This window comes from Callorhinus ursinus, unplaced genomic scaffold, assembly GCF_003265705.2.
Source record: "Callorhinus ursinus isolate GAN/ISIS: 27379988/994484 unplaced genomic scaffold, GSC_fseal_2.0 scaffold5, whole genome shotgun sequence".
In the NCBI taxonomy this organism is placed as follows: domain Eukaryota; kingdom Metazoa; phylum Chordata; class Mammalia; order Carnivora; family Otariidae; genus Callorhinus; species Callorhinus ursinus.
In genome coordinates, this window is record NW_027397067.1 from 28088668 (window position 1) to 28106342 (window position 17675).

The window sequence follows — 17675 nt, forward strand, 5'->3', positions numbered from 1 at the left end:
TTTGGGGGGAGTGCCTAGGTGGCTCAGTCTGTTAAGCACCTGCCTTCAGCTCAGGTCATGATCTCGGGGTCCTGGGATCGAGTCCTATGGGGAATCTGCTTCTCCCTCTCCTTCTGCCCTCTCCCCCCACTCCTGTTCTCTGTCTCTCACTCTCAAATAAGTAAATAAAATCTTTTTTAAAAATGTTTTTTTTTGTTTGATTGATTGATTTACAATTGGGGGTAATTCATTATATAGCATTTTAAGTTTTTTCTTAATCAAAAGCCATCTTGCACTATTTTTATTTCCTAAAATTCAAGGCCTTCAAATTGTTACTGACTGTTATTATTACTTTTAGATATACTCATGCTTTCACTTGAGCTGGTTACAAGTAACTTTGAAGGGATAAGGAACACATCTTACATTTATTTTACTCCCTCTCAATGTGTAACAGAAACCTAGTGCACAGATTTGATATACGGAGATGCACGCATAGCAGGGCACTCATTTGAATGCACACATTAACTATGTCTCATCTACCAATGAGAAGTATAAGACAACAGCTGAGATTATTGCCATTAATCTGAAGTAAGATTTATTATGGTATCAAATTAAATTCTAAACTTTGATTCTTTAAGACATTGGAAAATGAGTAAGGTATCATACCGGAAAGGGCATTTTTTTTCATATTTTATGATGTAGATTTCCTTTTATAGTGGATTCTTTATTGGCCATCGGCTAAATGTGTATCTTTCAAAGTTATTCAGACACGAGTTTATTGTTATAATTAAATCAAGGAAATCTTTTTTTTTTTCCCATCAGCATGTTTTCCTTGCTGCAGCAGAGGACATAAACTGGGAGAAGTGATCATGAGAAGGAGACAAAGTAATTGGAGAGAAAGGAGAGAGAAAGTATCTTGCGTAGTGAAAAGTAGGAGGGAATTATAACCATCTATACCAAATGGGGCATACCCAAAACTGTACCAACTCCTCCAACCTTCTTTATGTGGAAAGTTAAGCAAACTTGATTGTCCCTTGCTAATTTTCTTTATTTTTTTATTGCAATTCAGTAAGTAATCAGGAACTCAAAAAATAATTTCCTACCCTTTAGTGCCATCATGAGGCCAGAATAACAAAGTACTCAGGAAAGATCTCCAGAGGAACCCAAGGTTTTGATATTTTCTTTTCATTCAAAATGTAATTATCCAGAGAATGAAAGTTTATTTCAGAAAGAAATATAATTACCTTTACTATAATTGAAACCTTCCAACCAACAAATCAGAGCTTATATGTCTACATAGGTATTGCACTGAGTGGAATAAAATGTACCTTAAATTTTTAAGCAACTGTGGAATAACAATTTCATGAATTTGAAATCATTGAAGTATTCATGTTTGAAAGTAACATAGCCATGACCTAAAGCTTTTAGAGATTTTAAACTAATTATAGGAATATCTTAGCTTTATTTATCTTTCTTTTTTAAGATTTTATTTATTTGACAGAGAGAGAGAGCACAAGTAGGCAGAGCGGCAGGCAGAGGGAGAGGGAGAAGCCGAGCAGAGAGCCCGATGCGGGGCTCAATCCCAGGACCCTGGGATCGTGACCTGAGCCGAAGGCAGACGCTTAACTGACTGAACCACCCAGGCGCCCCTATTTGCCTATTTTATTATTCTATGGTGTCATAGGACAGCACAACAGATGGTAAGATAAAGTCCTCAGAGGTCTCAAAATACAATGTTATGATATCACAAGAAGAAAATATGCTATTTTAGGAATGGAACAAATGACAATAGAAAGAATATGGCAAAGCAAAACATTAGAAAGAATAACTAATGAATATCTAAGGACCTGAGAGCCAGATAAAATCAAAATACAAAACACTATCAGGTGATGCAGTATTTGAAATCATCACCACAAAGTATATCTAAAAAATGGCAAAGAGATATTTTATTAAAAGTCTCCACCAAATACACCTTATTCTATTTGTGTTGTACCTATATTATTATCCCTAGGTTTAAATTACATCCATGGTAAGCCTATTGTACAAGTAAACCAATAGGTGCAAAATGTTTATTATTCATCTGCTTTCTCAGTCCATTAAATTTTTTCTCACATGATGAAAATATGGTCCCTAAAAGATGCCTGGTGATGCCTAAATCTTATTTCCTCCCATTGCTCCTAAAAATTCCCCCTATTTTTCTCTCATTTGCCTTCTTGGCACTTAGAAACCGAAAAGCCCCACAAATTTCATCTGTGAAGTATGGTAGACTCTCCTCTAAGGCGGATGGAAAATTCACTATGCATATATATTTCTTGCTTACTTCAGCTTTTCTTATTCACTGGAAAAGCCACAGACAGTGGAAAAAATAAAACTGCTGAACTGGTTTTTACCTGGTTTTGTTCTTTAGAGTGTCTTCTTCCCATTTTGTTCATACCTAGCACCTTTATACAATATTTTCATATTTTCAGAATTATCAAAAATATAAACACCATCATCAACTTCAGTTATAATGAAGGCAGCCTGAATTGCTTCTTTTTCTTTCTCTTGTCTCAGAGACAAATCTTATATGTGAAAATAGTAATAATTTGCTCTTGTTTAAAGTCAGTGGTGATCTCCTTTTGTGACCTGGCCTCCAGTAGTCTTTCAGTAGAATCATAGTGCTACTCCCAGCTTGGCTTTGGGCATATGTTGCCCTCATTTGGCCCCTTTAACATTGCCAAAGATGGATCATTATCTTTAACATTATCCCAGAGATGAAGAGAAGTTAAATTCACCCTCCATTTTAATAGCATCAGAAACTCCTTTCATTGGCAAGACTTACCAAAAAAGACTTTATTTCTGCCCTGATAAAATTCTCAAAGCTCCTAGTCTGAGGGAGGAAGCTTGGGAGCCATCATCAGGGATGAAAAGGAGCATTCGGATCACTTATAACCTCCTTCAGGCAGGACAAGAGTATTCCTATGTCAGATGCTGTATAATGTTCAAATATTTAAATGCCATCTCATCATAATTCAATTCATCTCACAAGCTCAGATGGTTGCTCTCCATTCCAATGACATCATCTCTTGCTTTTACTTCAATATGTAGTTTGGGGAAAGGGAAAGAAATTTAGCAGAACACTGAGTATGTGAGTATCTGATTCAGTTGGGATCCAAGAAAAGTGTCCAGTTACTTATAATAGAAAATATTTAATACATAAAATTACACAGGTTATAGAAGGGCACAGTGAAGAAACTCAGAGACTGTCAAGAGCAAGGAGTGACTACGAATCTCTAGATGAAAGAGAATGGGTGACACAGAGTGGGTGAAGCCCAAGAATGGTGTTACCTGCTAGGAAGTGGAACCACATCACTCCTCTCTGGAAGGAACTGGAGCCATGTAGGATTCAGACATAAATGGTGTGCCTGAGGCATCTCTGCCCTTTCTTCTCCCCTACAGCTGCCTTCCAACTTCAGGCCAATGACTCTCACTGTGCAAACTTACCATAACCTCTCAACAATGGAGCTTGAGTTATGCAGCCTGCATGAGTTACCTCCCTGATACAAAGAACAGAACAGTGGAATTGGGAGGAATTGATCTGGGTCAAACTGACCCAGGACTGACACAGAACACTAAGTAAGTGGGGGAGAGGGGGAAGTGTTGGTGGGTTTTTGTTAGAAAGAAAAGTAAAAAAACTAAAAGGCTATAAATGCCCAGTATATACCTCTCCTACTTCACATATTTTCCTTTTATGCCTGCCATTATTGCTTTAGAACAATCCATGGTTGGTTTCTCCAAATCAAAAGACATTCTTTTATCATAAAAAAGACACATTAACTTTTTTTATATCTTTGACATGTTGCAATTAGAATTGTGTATAATTTATTAATATTAATTTCTCTTTTTAAAAGATAAACTATCCTTTCTCTCTTAAAATGGAGTTACTGTGAAAATAATTTTCAAGTAAATTAGTTTTCCATTTTATTCCCTACTGCTAGTAATGAAAACACATCTCCCAGCAATGATGAAAGCATAATTTCTAATGGTTCACAGCAAAGAGAGTTTTTATTTTTTTATAAAGTGAGGATGGTCAAAAGCAAAATCACAACTATTAGGCTATTGTACTTCAACTGAATGCTTTTTTAAATGACATTATTCAAGAACTCTTTGTACCACAGGGCACCTGGGTGGCTCAGTCATTTAAGCATCTGCCTTCAGCTCAGGTCATGATCCAAGGGTCCTGGGATTGAGCCCCACCTTGGGGACCCTGCTCATCGGGGAGTCTGCTTCTCCCTCTCCCTCTGTCACTCCCCCTCCCCCTGCTCGTGCTCACTCTCTCTCTCTCTCTCTCTCTCTGTCAAATAAATAAAATCTTTTTAAAAAACTGACCCATATTTCTAGTGTATTTATATAATTTATTTCTGTATTTCTATAATCAATTAACTAATTTTATAAGATACCCTGTTTTGTTTCTACCATCAAAATAGTCCCCAATTTTGACTATTTTGAAGGATTTATACTGCACATAATGCATTATAAAACACAAATACAGACATATGAACATACATCCTAAATATAGCCAATTCCACTTTCTATTACATTTTTTCAGGGGTTTTTTGCATAATACCTATAAAGTTTGAACTTTAAATTTGCACTATGATTTTGTTAGTATCTGTCAAAAATGTAAATTGAAAAAATAGTAAGTTGACCCTCTATATTACAAATTCATTAAATAGATACTTATTGTTTGCTGTCATCTTCATGTAACAAAAGAAATATGTTTCCTTTTAACACGAAAAATCTTCCTTATACATAGCCAGATTCTACCCTCATGAGGTCCCACAGCTTTTCTGCCCCAGAGTAACTATATAGAGGTCAATGCTTTTCATTTTATTCTTCATATCTTTGAAGTTAGCTGCATGCATTCTTATTTCCAGAAGAGGATCTTTATCCCATAATTGGTTTCTAGGTTCATTTGGGGGCTGACCCTTTTCTAGAAGATGCAACTTCCATATAGTCACTGTTACTTGCAATAAAAAAATTAGATCATAACTTTTGAACACTTAATAATTTGAGGCCCAGCAGCACTCTCTCCTGTACCCAAAATTCCATTGAAATAAGCCACCGAATATATAGTAAGCAAATGATCATCATCAAAAAATATAAAATGATAGAGCACCATCAACACACTAGCCAAGTGGGGGAAATTCTGCTTAGATATAATTTCTAAGGGACATAAAATAACATTAGTTCTTGACTCATTTTGCTTTGTACTTTTTTGAGAAATTGCAACATGCATCCACCATCTCAAATTTATACAAATCTCATAAAGTTGTCACTCACAGAACCTCACTGTCCAATGACAGAACTATATACATGATGTAAGTTAGGCCAACGAGACAGACTCTCCCAAGAATATGAACTACAAGTAATTATGAAGTTTTAGATGAAGATGACTGATGTTGTTTTCTAAAGGCAGAACTTTGAAAAGAAAACCATGGTAACAACCTAAACATTCCTCAAATGATGAATGAATAAAATGTATATCCATAAAATGAAATATTATTCAGCCACAAAAAGTAATGAAATAGAGACACATGCTGAAACAGATGAAGCTTGAAAACATCATGCTAAGGGAAAAAAGCCAGACACAAAAGACTACATATTGTATGATTCCATTTATATAAAATATACAAAATAGGCCAAGTCATAAAGCAGAAGGCTGGTTAGTGGCTGGCAGGAGCTGGTGGAGACAGGAGCGATGGGAGTAACTGCTTAATGGGTAGGGGTTTCCTTTTGGGATAAGGTTCTGAAACTAGATCATGGTAATGACTGCAAAATATTGTGAATGCCACTGGGTTGTCTATTTTAAAGTGACAAATTTTTGTTCTATATATTTTACCACAATAAAAGAATTGTCAAGGGGGGATAAGAAAGACAACCACTAGTTCCCAGTTCTGATATCCAAATCCCTGGTTTCTATCTTTCTTAAGACCTGGTTATCTGGCGATTCCTTCTATTTTATTACTCAGTAATTTTCTAATAAGTTCTTTCCTCCCTATGTTTCCTATAATCAATTTTTGGTTACCTTCAAACAAAGACAACCTAATTCTCACATCTGTTGTTAAGAATGTAAAGTAGCACAACTTCAGAAGATCAATTTGGCAATATAGTAAAATATATAATATCCAATGTAGCTATAGTCAAATATACATCATCGGGAGTAGGAGCAAATAAATTGTGGTATAATTACACAAAAAGATATTACGCTGAAGTTAAAATGAAAGAAAAAGGGCTACATATATATGTGTGGATTAATCTTTAAAATATTAGGGAAAAAACCAGCACAAATAGCTCAAAATATATATGCATGCTATACAGCTCTAAAACTTTATGCCATACCTATGTGTGTGAGTGTACAGCATTCACATAAGTTTTAGAACACATAAGACAGTATTATAGTTTCATTTCTTCGTGCATATATAGTAAAAAATTTTAAATATGCAGAAATGTTAAATACCGAACTCAAAGTAGTGATACTGCAGCAGACTGTATATTCCAATAGTGGCCACAATAATGCCTAATAATAACATGTTCTTCTTACAATGCGATCTTGTCATTTTACTCACTGAGTATTGGGTCTGTATCCTTTGCCATGATTCCAGGTGGACCTTCGTGACTATCTCAACCAACAGAATACAGTACAAGAGACTCAATATAACTTCTAAGGCTAGATCATAAGAGTGTCATGCATTTCTGCCTTGTGCTCTCAGGATACTTGTTCTTGCAACCCAAGAACCATTCTGTAAAAAAGCCCAAACAGTAACTTGGAGGGACCTCAGGTAATACAGAGCCCCAGCTGAGGTCTCAGCTGACAGTCAGCATCAACCACCACACATACAGGTTAACAAGCCTTCAAATGATTCCAGCCAGTCATAGTGCCCCCTGTCTTTGAGTCTTTTCAGTTGAGGCTCCAGACATCATGGAACAGAGATAGGGCATCCCCCCTGAGCCCTTCCCAATTTTTGATACACTGAATCCATAAACAATATAAAGTGGTTTTGGGTCATACCACTAAGTTTAGGCTGGTTTTCTATTCAACAACAGGTGGAATAGGTCACCACTGGAGAAGAAAATGAGCAATGAGATGTGGAGGAGTTCTAATACATTACAAGTTGGAAAGGTAAGTAACAGACACTCATATTCTTTGTACAATTCTTTACAGTTTATTTCCTAGTTTTAAAACATTTTATAATAAATATAGAAAACAAATATGTATATCCTAGAAATTGTTGTTCATATATACAAATATTTAAATCATGACAAAATAGGCACCATGAATTCATGGATAATAAAATCATTATAAACAAAATGGTGGGAGAAAGAAAGGACTATTTACATGGGGGAAAATCAACCTAATCTTCTTGTCATTCCATATGTTAAAATATACTAGAAATGGAGCTATAGAGCCAAATGTAGAATTCTAACAAGCATTTTTATAATAAATAGGAAAGTAGTAAAACATATATTCTAGGATAGAAGACTTTCTAATTTTAGCTTTCTATGCATCAGAATCTTCATCTATAAAATTGGGTGACAATAATATTTCTATTATCATCCTGATATTATTATCACAGTAATTGACAAATGTCAGTGACATCTTTAAGGTTTTTTAAAAGATTTATTTATTTATTTGAGAGAGAGAGATGGACAGCACAAGCATGGGAGTGGGGTGGAGAGAGAATCCCAAGCAGAGTCCCCGCTGAGTGTGGAGCCCATGTCAGGCTCAAACTCAAGACCCTGAGATCATGACTTGAGCTGAAATCAGGAGTCAGAAGCTTAACCAACTGAGCCACCCAGGCACCCTGATGACATCTGTTAAGTTCATAATTGAGTTTATTCCTGTTGTTGATTACTAAATCTCTACCCCACATTATTTGCCTAAATCCACTCTAGTTTATTCATTCACTTAGTCACCTATATTCAATTTTATTGACACCCTATAACAAGTACTTGCTAGATACTGATAAAATAGCAGTAAAGTAGAATTGTCCCTATCTTATGAAGATTTCAAGGTGGTTGGGGAGACATACATTAACTCATTAATCACAAAAAAAATGTAAACTTAAAACTGTTTTCCACGAATTTAGATCATCAGTCCAGACCTTCCTTTGTAGCAACTGCCTATTGAAGCTCTCTGTTCTATTGTCTAATGACAGAATATGGCCAAAGTTGAATTCCCAACTTTCAACCTCCTAGACTGCTCTTCCTGAAGTTTTCCCCATCTCAGATGATGGTAATTCCATCCTGCCTGGCTCTCAGTCCCCAAAATTTGCTGCCAGTTTCCCGTTTCTGTTTTACATCCCATAACCAATCCTCCAGGAACCCTCAATACAACCACTTCTCACCATTACTAAGACCCTATCCAAATCACCATTATCTCTTATTTGAGTTACTAAAACAACCTTTTAATTAGTCTCCCTGTGTGTACCCTTCTCACACACCCACCCACTTGCTGTCTTTTCTCAACAACAGCCTCCAAAGAGATCTTAAAACATAACTCAAAAAATGTGGCTCTATTTGTTTCAAATATTCCAATGGCTCCCATCTTATTTACAATAAAATGAATAGTTTTTATAATTGCTTATGAAGCCCTACATGATCTGGTTGATTAACTCTCTGAATTCCATTCTATTATTTACCCCTAACTCATTTTCCTCCAGCCACAATGGCCTCCTTCCTGTACCTCAACAATCCAGACACACTTCTGCTATGGGGACATTGCCCAACTCTTCCTTCTGCCTAGGTCACTCTTCCCTAGATAACAGCATACCAACTCCTTTCCATCATGTCTTTATCCAAATACCAATTGAACAAAGAGCTCTATCCTAGCCATTTAAATTTTAGACCTCATCTGCATCCCATTCTTCACAGTCTTTATCCCCCTCTTCTATCTTACTTTTCCCATAACACCTCTCCCCTATTCACGAACTGTGTAATCTATTTATTTATTATGACTCATGGTCTGCCTCCTTACCACTAACTTCTCTTTGGAATATAAGCTCCATGACAGCAGAGATTGTCATCTATATCATTCAATATTGAAACTCAGATGCCTACAAGAGAAACAGAACCACATATATATTATGGAGACAGAGAGAGGGAGAGGGAGAGAAATTGTGTTGTAATAAGTATGTCACCAATAAAATATCCTAGGTATTGATTAATCATTTGGTTATCTATTCTTTCAAAAACTAAAATTGGACTGCAACTTCTGAACAAGATGAAATGACAGAAACCAAATCTGTCCTTCCACATGAAACAGTAACACAAATATGTGATGCAATGGATTTCAAAACGTTGAATATCAGGCAACAAAGGACAATAATCCTTGAAAAATGGGGAAAAATATAAAGTCAGTCCTACAGTTGTTACAACTTACTACTCAGAGTTGCTGGGTTGCAGCACAGGGAAAGGAAAATGAGGTTAAGGGTAAGAGTCTCCTTGAGTTGAAGAGGCAGAGTTGTGGATCTGGGAGGCACTGAGGTGGCTGCGTTCACAGGACCAAACAGTGGATATAAGAGCAATGTACAGAGGGGCGCCTGGGTGGCTCAGTCATTAAGCGTCTGCCTTCGGCTTAGGTCATGATCCCAGGGTCCTGGGATAGAGCCCCGCATCGGGCTCCCTGCTCCGCAGGAAGCCTGCTTCTCCCTCTCCCACTCCCCCTGCTTGTGTTCCCTCACTCGCTGTCTCTCTCTGTCAAATAAATAAATAAAAATCTTTAAAAAAATATTTAAAAAGAGAGAGAGAGAGAGATGTACAAAAAGATCTGGAGTGGGTATCATCAAGTTTTTTTTCTTATTCTTTTTTTAATTTTTTTATTATTATGTTATGTTAATCACCATACATTAATTACATCATTAGTTTTTGATGTAGTAATCCATGATTCATTGTTTGCGTATAACACCCAGTGCTCCATGAAGAACATGCCCTCTTTAATACCCATCACCAGGCTAACCCATCCCCCCACCCCCCTCCCCTCTAGAACCCTCAGTTTGTTTTTCAGAGTCCATAGTCTCTCATGGTTTGTCTGATTTCCCAATTTCTGATTTCCCCCTGTTCATTCTTCCCCCCCTGCTATCTTCTTCTTCTTTTTTTTTTAACATATAATGTGTTATTTGATTCAGAGGTACAGATCTGTGATTCAACAGTCTTGCACAATTCACAGCGCTCACCATAGCACATACCCCCCAATGTCTATCACCCAGACACCCATCCCTCCCACCCCCACCACTCCAGCAACCCTCAGTTTGTTTCCTGAGATTAATTCCTCATATCAGTGAGGTCATATGATACATGTCTTTCTCTGATTGACTTATTTCACTCAGCATAATACCCCCGGTTCCATCCACGTCATTGCAAATGGCAAGATTTCATTCCTTTTGATGGCTGCATAATATTCCACTGTATATATATATATACCACATCTTCTTTATTCATTCATCTGTCATTGGACATCTAGGCTCTTTCCACAGTTTGGCTATTGTGGACATCGATGCTATAAACATCGGGGTGCATGTACCCCTTCGGATCCCTACATTTGTGTCTTTGGGGTAAATATCCAGTAGTGCAATTGCTGGTTCATAGGGTAGCTCTATTTTCAACTGTTTGAGGAACCTCCATACTGTTTTCCAGAGTGGCTACACCAGCTTGCATTCCCACCAACAGTGTAGGAGGGTTCCCCTTTCTCCGCAACCCCGCCAACATGTGTCATTTCCTGACTTGTTCATTTTAGCCATTCTGACTGGTGTGAAGTGATATCTCATTGAGGTTTTGATTTGGATTTCCCTGATGCCGAGCGACGTTGAGCACTTTTTCACGTCTGTTGGCCATTTGGATATCTTCTTTGGAAAAATGTCTGTTCATGTATTCCACTCATTTCTTGATTGGATCATTTGTTCTTTGGGTGTTGAGTTTGATAAGTTCTTTATAGATTTTGGATACTAGCCCTTTATCTGATATATCATTTGCAAATATTTTCTCCCATTCTTTCAGTTGTTTTTTGGCTTTGTTGACTGTTTCTTTTACTGTGCAAAAGCTTTTTATCTTGATGAGGTCCCAATAGTTCATTTTTACCCTTGCTTCCCTTGCCTTTGGAAATGTTTCTAGGAAGAAGTTGCTGCAGCTGAGGTCGAAGAGGTTGCTGCCTGGGTTCTCCTTTAGGATGTTGATGGACTCCTGTCTCACATTTAGGTCTTTCAACCATTTGTGTCTGTTTTTGTGTGTGGTGTAAGGAAATGGTCCAGTTTCATTCTTCTGCATGTGGCTGTCCAATTTTCCCAACACAATTTGTTGAAGAGACTGTCTTTTTTCCATTGGACATTCTTTCCTGCTTTGTCGAAGATTAGTTGACCATAGAGTTGAGGGTCCATTTCTGGGCTCTCTATTCTGTTCCATTGATCTATGTGTCTGTTTTTGTGCCAGTGCCATACTGTGTTGATGATGACACCTTTGTAATAGAGCTTAAGTCCCGAATTGTGATGCCACCAGCTTTGCTTTTCTTTTACAACATTCCTCTGGCTATTGAGGGTCTTTTCTGGTTCCATACAAATTTTAGGATTATTTGTCCCATTTCTTTGAAAAAAAGTTGATGGGATTTTGATGGGGATTGCATTGATATGTAGATTGCACTAGGTAGCATTGACATCTTCACAATATTTGTTCTTCCAATCCATGAGCATGGAACGTTTTTCCATTTCTTTGTGTCTTCCTCAATTTCTTTCACGAGTATCTTATAGTTTTCTGAGTAAGATCCTTTGACTCTTTGGTTAGATTTATTCCTAGGTATCTTATGGTTTTGGGTGCAGTTGTAAATGGTATCGACTCCTTAATTTCTCTTTCCTCTGTCTTGGTGGTGGTGTACAGGAATGCCACTGATTTCTGTGCATTGATTTTATATCCTGCCACTTTACTGAATTCCTGTATGAGTTCTAGCAGTTTTGGGGTGGAATCTTTTGGGTTTTCCACATAAAGTATCATATCATCTGCAAAGAGTGAGAGTTTGACTTCTTCTTTGCTGATTTGGATGCCTTTGATTTCTTTTTGTTGTCTGATTGCTGGGGCTAGGACTTCTAATACTATGTTGAATAGCAGTGGTGATAGTGGACATCCCTGCCATGTTCCTAACCTTAGGGGGAAAATTCTCAGTTTTTCCCCATTGAGAATGATATTCACTGTGGGTTTTTCATAGATGGCTTTTATGATATTGAGGTATGTACCCTCTATCCCTATACTCTGAAGAGTTTTGCTCAAGAAAAGATGCTGTACGTTGTCAAATGCTTTTTCTGCATCTATTGAGAGGATCATATGGTTCTTGTTCTTTCTTTTATTAATGTATTGTATCACAATGATTGATTTACGGGTGTTGAACCAACCTTGCAGACCAGGGATAAATCCCACTTGGTCGTGGTGAATAATCCTTTTAATGTACGTTGGATCTTACAGGCTGGTATTTTGGTGAGAATTTTTGCATCCATGTTCATCAAGGATATTGGTCTGTAATTCTTCTTTTTGATGGGGGTCTTTGTCTGGTTTTAGGATCAAGGTAATGGTCGCCTCATAAAATGAGTTTGGAAGTTTTCCTTCCATTTCTATTTTTTGCAACAGTTTCAGAAGAATAGATATTAAATCTTCTTTAAATGTTTGGTAGAATTCGCCTGGGAAGCCATCTGGCCCTGGGCCTTGTTGGGAGATTTCTGATGACTGCTTCAATTTCCTTAGTGGTTATAAGTTTGTTCAGGTTTTCCATTTCTTCCTGGTTCAGTTTTGGTAGTTGATACATCTCTAAGAATGCATCCATTTCTTCCAGGTTATCTAATTTGCTGGCATATAGTTGTTCACAGTATGTTCTTATAACTGTTTGTATTTCTTTGGTGTTGGTTGTGATCTCTCCTCTTTCATTCATGATTTTGTTTATTTGGGTCATTCTCTTTTCTTTTTGATAAGTCTGGCCGGGGGTTTATCAATCTTGTTAATTCTTTCAATGAAACAGCTCCTAGTTTCATTGATCTGTTCTACTTTTCTTTTGGTTTCTATTTCATTGATTTCTGCTCTGATCTTCATTATTTCCCTTCTCCTGTTGGGTTTAGGCTTTATTTGCTGTTCTTTCTCCAGCTCCTTTAGGTGTAGGGTTAGGTTGTGTATTTGAGACCTTTCTTGTGTCTTGAGAAAGGCTTGTATTGCTATATACTTTCCTCTTAGGACTGCCTTTGCTGTATCCCAAAGATTTTGAACAGTTGTGTTTTCATTTTCATTGGTTTCCATGAATTTTTTAAATTCTTCTTTAATTTCCTGGTTGACCCATTCATTCTTTAGTAGGATGCTCTTTAGCCTCCATGTATTTGAGTTCTTTCCAACTTTCCTATTGTGATTGAGTTCTAGTTTCAAAGCACTGTGGTCTGAAAATATGTAGGGAATGATCCCAATCTTTTGGTACTGGTTGAGACCTGATTTGTGACCTAGGATGTGATCTATTCTGGAGAATGTTCCATGGGCTTTAGAGAAGAATGTGTATTCCATTGCTTTGGGTGGAATGTTCTCAGTATCTCTGTGAAGTCCATTTGGTCCAGTGTTTCATTTAAAGTCTTTATTTCCTTGTTGATCTTTTGCTTAGATGATCTGTCCATTTCAGTCAGGGGGGTGTTAAAGTCCCCCACTATTATTGTGTTGTTGTTGATGTGTTTCTTTGATTTTGTTATTAATTGCCTTATATAATTGGCTGCTCCCATGTTCGGGGCATAGATATTTACAATTGTTAGATCTTCTTGTTGGATAGACCCTTTAAGTATGATATGGTGTCCTTCCTCATCTCTTATTACAGTCTTTGGTTTAAAATCTAATTTGTCTGATATAAGTATTGCCACCCCAGCTTTTTTTCTGGTGTCCATTAGCATGGTAAATGGTTTTCCACCCCTTCACTTTCAATCTGGGGGTGTCTTTGGGTCTAAAATGAGTCTCTTGCAGACAGTATATCAATGGGTCTTGTTTTTTTATCCAATCTGATAGCCTGTGTCTTTTGATTGAGGCATTTAGCCCATTTACATTCAGGGTAACTATTGAAAGATATGAATTTAGTGCCATTGTATTGCCTGTAAGGTGACTGTTACTGTATATTGTCTGTGTTCCTTTCTGGTCTATGTTGCTTTTAGGCTCTCTCTTTGCTTAGAGGACCCCTTTCAATATTTCTTGTAGGGCTCGTTTTGTGTTTGCAAATTCCTTTAGTTTTTGTTTGTCCTGGAAGTTTTTTATCTCTCCTTCTATTTTCAATGACAGCCTAGCTGGATATAGTATTCTTGGCTGCATATTTTTCTCATTTAGTGCTCTGAATATATCATGCCAGTCCTTTCTGGCCTGCCAGGTCTCTATGGATAGGTCTGTTGCCAGTCTAATGTTTCTACCATTGTAGGTTACAGATCTCTTTTCCCGAGCTGCTTTCAGAATTTTCTCTTTGTCTCTGAGACTCATAAGTTGTACTATTAGCTGTCAGGATGTTGACCTATTTTTATTGATTTTGAGAGGGGTTCTCTGTGCCTCCTGGATTTTGATGCCTGTTTCCTTCCCCAAATTGGGAAGTTCTCTACTATAATTTCCTCCAATATACCTTCTGCCCCTCTCTCTCTTTCTTCTTCTCTGGTATCCCAATTATTCTAATGTTGTTTTGTCTTATGGTATCACTTATCTCTCGAATTCTGCCCTCATGATCCAGTAATTATTTCTCTCTCTTTTTCTCATCTTCTTTATTTTCCATCATTTGGTCTTCTATATCACTAATTCTCTCTTCTGCCTCATTTATCCTAGTAGTTAGTCTCCATTTTTTATTGCACCTCATTAATAGCCTTTTTGATTTTGACTTGGTTAGATTTTTAGTTCTTTTATTTCTCCAGAAACGCTTTCTCTAATAACTTCCATGCTTTTTTCAAGCCCAGCTAGTATCTTTAAAATCATCATTCTGAACTCAAGTTCTGACAACTTACTAATGTCCGTATTGATTAGGTCCCTGGCAGTTGGTACTGCCTCTTGTTCTTTTTGTTGAGGTGATTTTTTCCATCTTGTTATTTTGTCCAGAGGAGAATAGATGAATGAGAGAACAAAATGCTAACAGGGTAACAACGTCCCCAGAAAATATACACTAAACAAATCAGAAAAGACCTGAAAGAAAGGGAAAGAAAGAAAAAAATAAAGATAAAAACAAACAAAAACAAAACAAAATAAAAAAAACAGAATACGATCAAATATGATCAGGTTGGTGCATAGATCAGTGCCAGACACTAGATTTGGGGCATATTTTGGTCTGTTAGAAGAAAGTGCCTCCCAAAATTTTAAAGAAAGAAAAACATATATGTACAAAAATAAGGGTTAATACGATATAGGGATGGAATATGACTGTAAAGATGAAAATTATAAAAGATTTTATAAAAGGAATTGATAAGAAGTTGGTTGAAAAAAGAAAGAAGAGGATTTAAAAAAAGAAAAGGGGAGAGAATGTGATCAGGCAGGAGACTAGAACAAAGCCATACACTAGAGATTTAGGGTATATTTTGATCTGTTAGAAGAAATTGTATCTCAAAATTTTAAAGTGAGAACTATATATATATATATATATATATATACCAAAAATAAAATAAGGGTAACTACAATGAAGGGATAGAATATGACTCTAAAAATGAAAAATAAAAAATATTTTTTTAAAGTGGATTGATAAGATGTTCGTTGGAAAAGGGAAAAATTTTTTCAAAAAAAATACAGTTAAAAAAATTAACTTTGAAAGACTAAAGAATCATGGTAAAAAAGCCACGAATTCTATGTGCAGGATTCCCCTAGTGCTGGAGTTCTGCCATTCTCATTGATTGGTAAACTTGGTCTTGGCTGGCTGTTCCTGCTGATCTTCTGGGGGAGTGGCCTGTTGCCATGGTTCCCAAACGTCTTTGCCGGAGGCGGAATTGCCCCACCCTTGCCAGTTCGGGCTAAGTAATCTGCTCGGGTTTGCTCTCAGGAGCTTTTGTTCCCTGCAAGCTTTCCTCACAGCTTCAGAGGACGAGAGTGAAAATGGCAGCCTCCCAATCTCCGTCCCGGAGGAGCCGAGAACTTGGGGCCCCACTCTTCAGTACGCCCCCCAAAAAAAGCAGTCAGTCACTCCCCGTCTCCCCGGTCTCCGGCCGCACTCTGTGCTCACCCGGCCTGTGACCGAGCATTTCTATCTCTGGCACCCGATCCCGTGTGCAGTCTCCAAACCCAGCAGATCCCTGCAGTGCACTCCTGCGCCGCTCCTCCCGGGGGAGGAAGGGGAGTCTCCCTGGATCTGCCGCTTGTTGGGTCCCTGCTGGAGGAGCAGTGGCCCGACTGTGCTGCAGATCATGGTTTATGGCAACCCCGAGCTGAGAGCCCACTCCTCGGCTCTGTCTCTGCAGCCAGCTTCCCTGCTCTGTTATCTGGGAGCTCTGCCACACTCAGGCACCCCCAGTCTTTCTATGACCCCGAGGGTCCTGAGAACACACTGTCCCAGTGAGGGTTCCACCCCCCACTTAGTCACAGGAGCAACGTCCCTCAGGGAAGGAGACTTCTAAAAGTTCCGATTTTGTGCTCCGCTGCTCTATCACTTGCCAGAAGCCACCGATGGAGGCCCCCTCCCCCGCCATCTATCCTCCCGAATATCACCTCAGATTCACTCCTCCGCACGTCCTACCTTCCAGAAAGCAGTGGCTTTTCTGTTCAGAGTTGTTGCTATTCTTTTCTTCGATCTCCTGTTGAGTTCATAGGTGTTCAGAATGGTTTGATCCCTATCCAGCTGAATTCCTGGGACCAGACAAAATCCAGGTCTCCTACTCCTCCGCCATCTTGCCCCGCCCCCTGGGTCTCAACAAGTTTTTAACTGAGTGTTGATCATCACATGTGTGTGAGGAAACTACCCCAGGCTAGGGAAAGAAGTACATGAGAGAAGCAGAGGAAAAACATCTCTGAAGCTCACACAAAACTGGAAAGAGTTCCTGGTCCCACTAGCTACAGTGGAAATTGTCTTAATTCTTGAAGCATGGGGACAGCCTCAGAGGCTTTTGCTTCAGTGGTGGGACAAAATTAGCTTTAGACTAAATGCTACTTAATCCCCTATAACAAAGCTAAAATGTTTGATCCAAATGATCAAATAGTTACAAAGAGACTTACCCTTGTCACTGAATAAATCCCAGGAATATATATAGAAATGAAAAATATCCAGCACTCAAAAGGTAAAATTAATAATATCTGACATCCTATCAAAATTTACCAGGCAAACAATTAAGCAGAAAAACACAACCCATAATGAGGAGTCATATCACATTTCACAGATGAAGAATTGGTGGGCAAGGACATCAAAATAATCACTGTAACTGTAATCCATATGTACAATAACTTAGGGAAAAAATGAGCATATAAAGTAGAAACATGGAAGATAAATAACAAAATGCCAAAATTAAACTTCTAGAGATTGAAATACAATATCAGAGGTGAAAAATACATTTGGTGGGTCTAAGAGCACAATTGACATTCTAGAGAATAAAGAACAAATGGGACAAATAGCAAAGACATATCAGATGGTAGATTTAAACCTAACCATTACCAATAATCACAATAAAGGAAAATTATCTAAACAACTCAGTTAAAAGTGAGAGATTGCTAAGTTGAAT

At 37.8% G+C, this 17675-nt stretch overlaps 1 long non-coding RNA gene across 2 annotated transcripts in view; it reads right to left on the reverse strand.

Annotated features, from left to right (window-relative positions):
* Positions 1 to 16855, reverse strand: part of LOC141372735 (uncharacterized) — a 56114-nt gene extending 39259 nt beyond the window's left edge. For both annotated transcript variants that reach the window (XR_012378136.1, XR_012378137.1), the window contains exon 1: positions 16700 to 16855. This is a non-coding gene — a long non-coding RNA (uncharacterized lncRNA). The remainder of the gene's footprint in view (positions 1 to 16699) is intronic.
* Between the last annotated feature and the right edge of the window lie 820 nt (positions 16856 to 17675).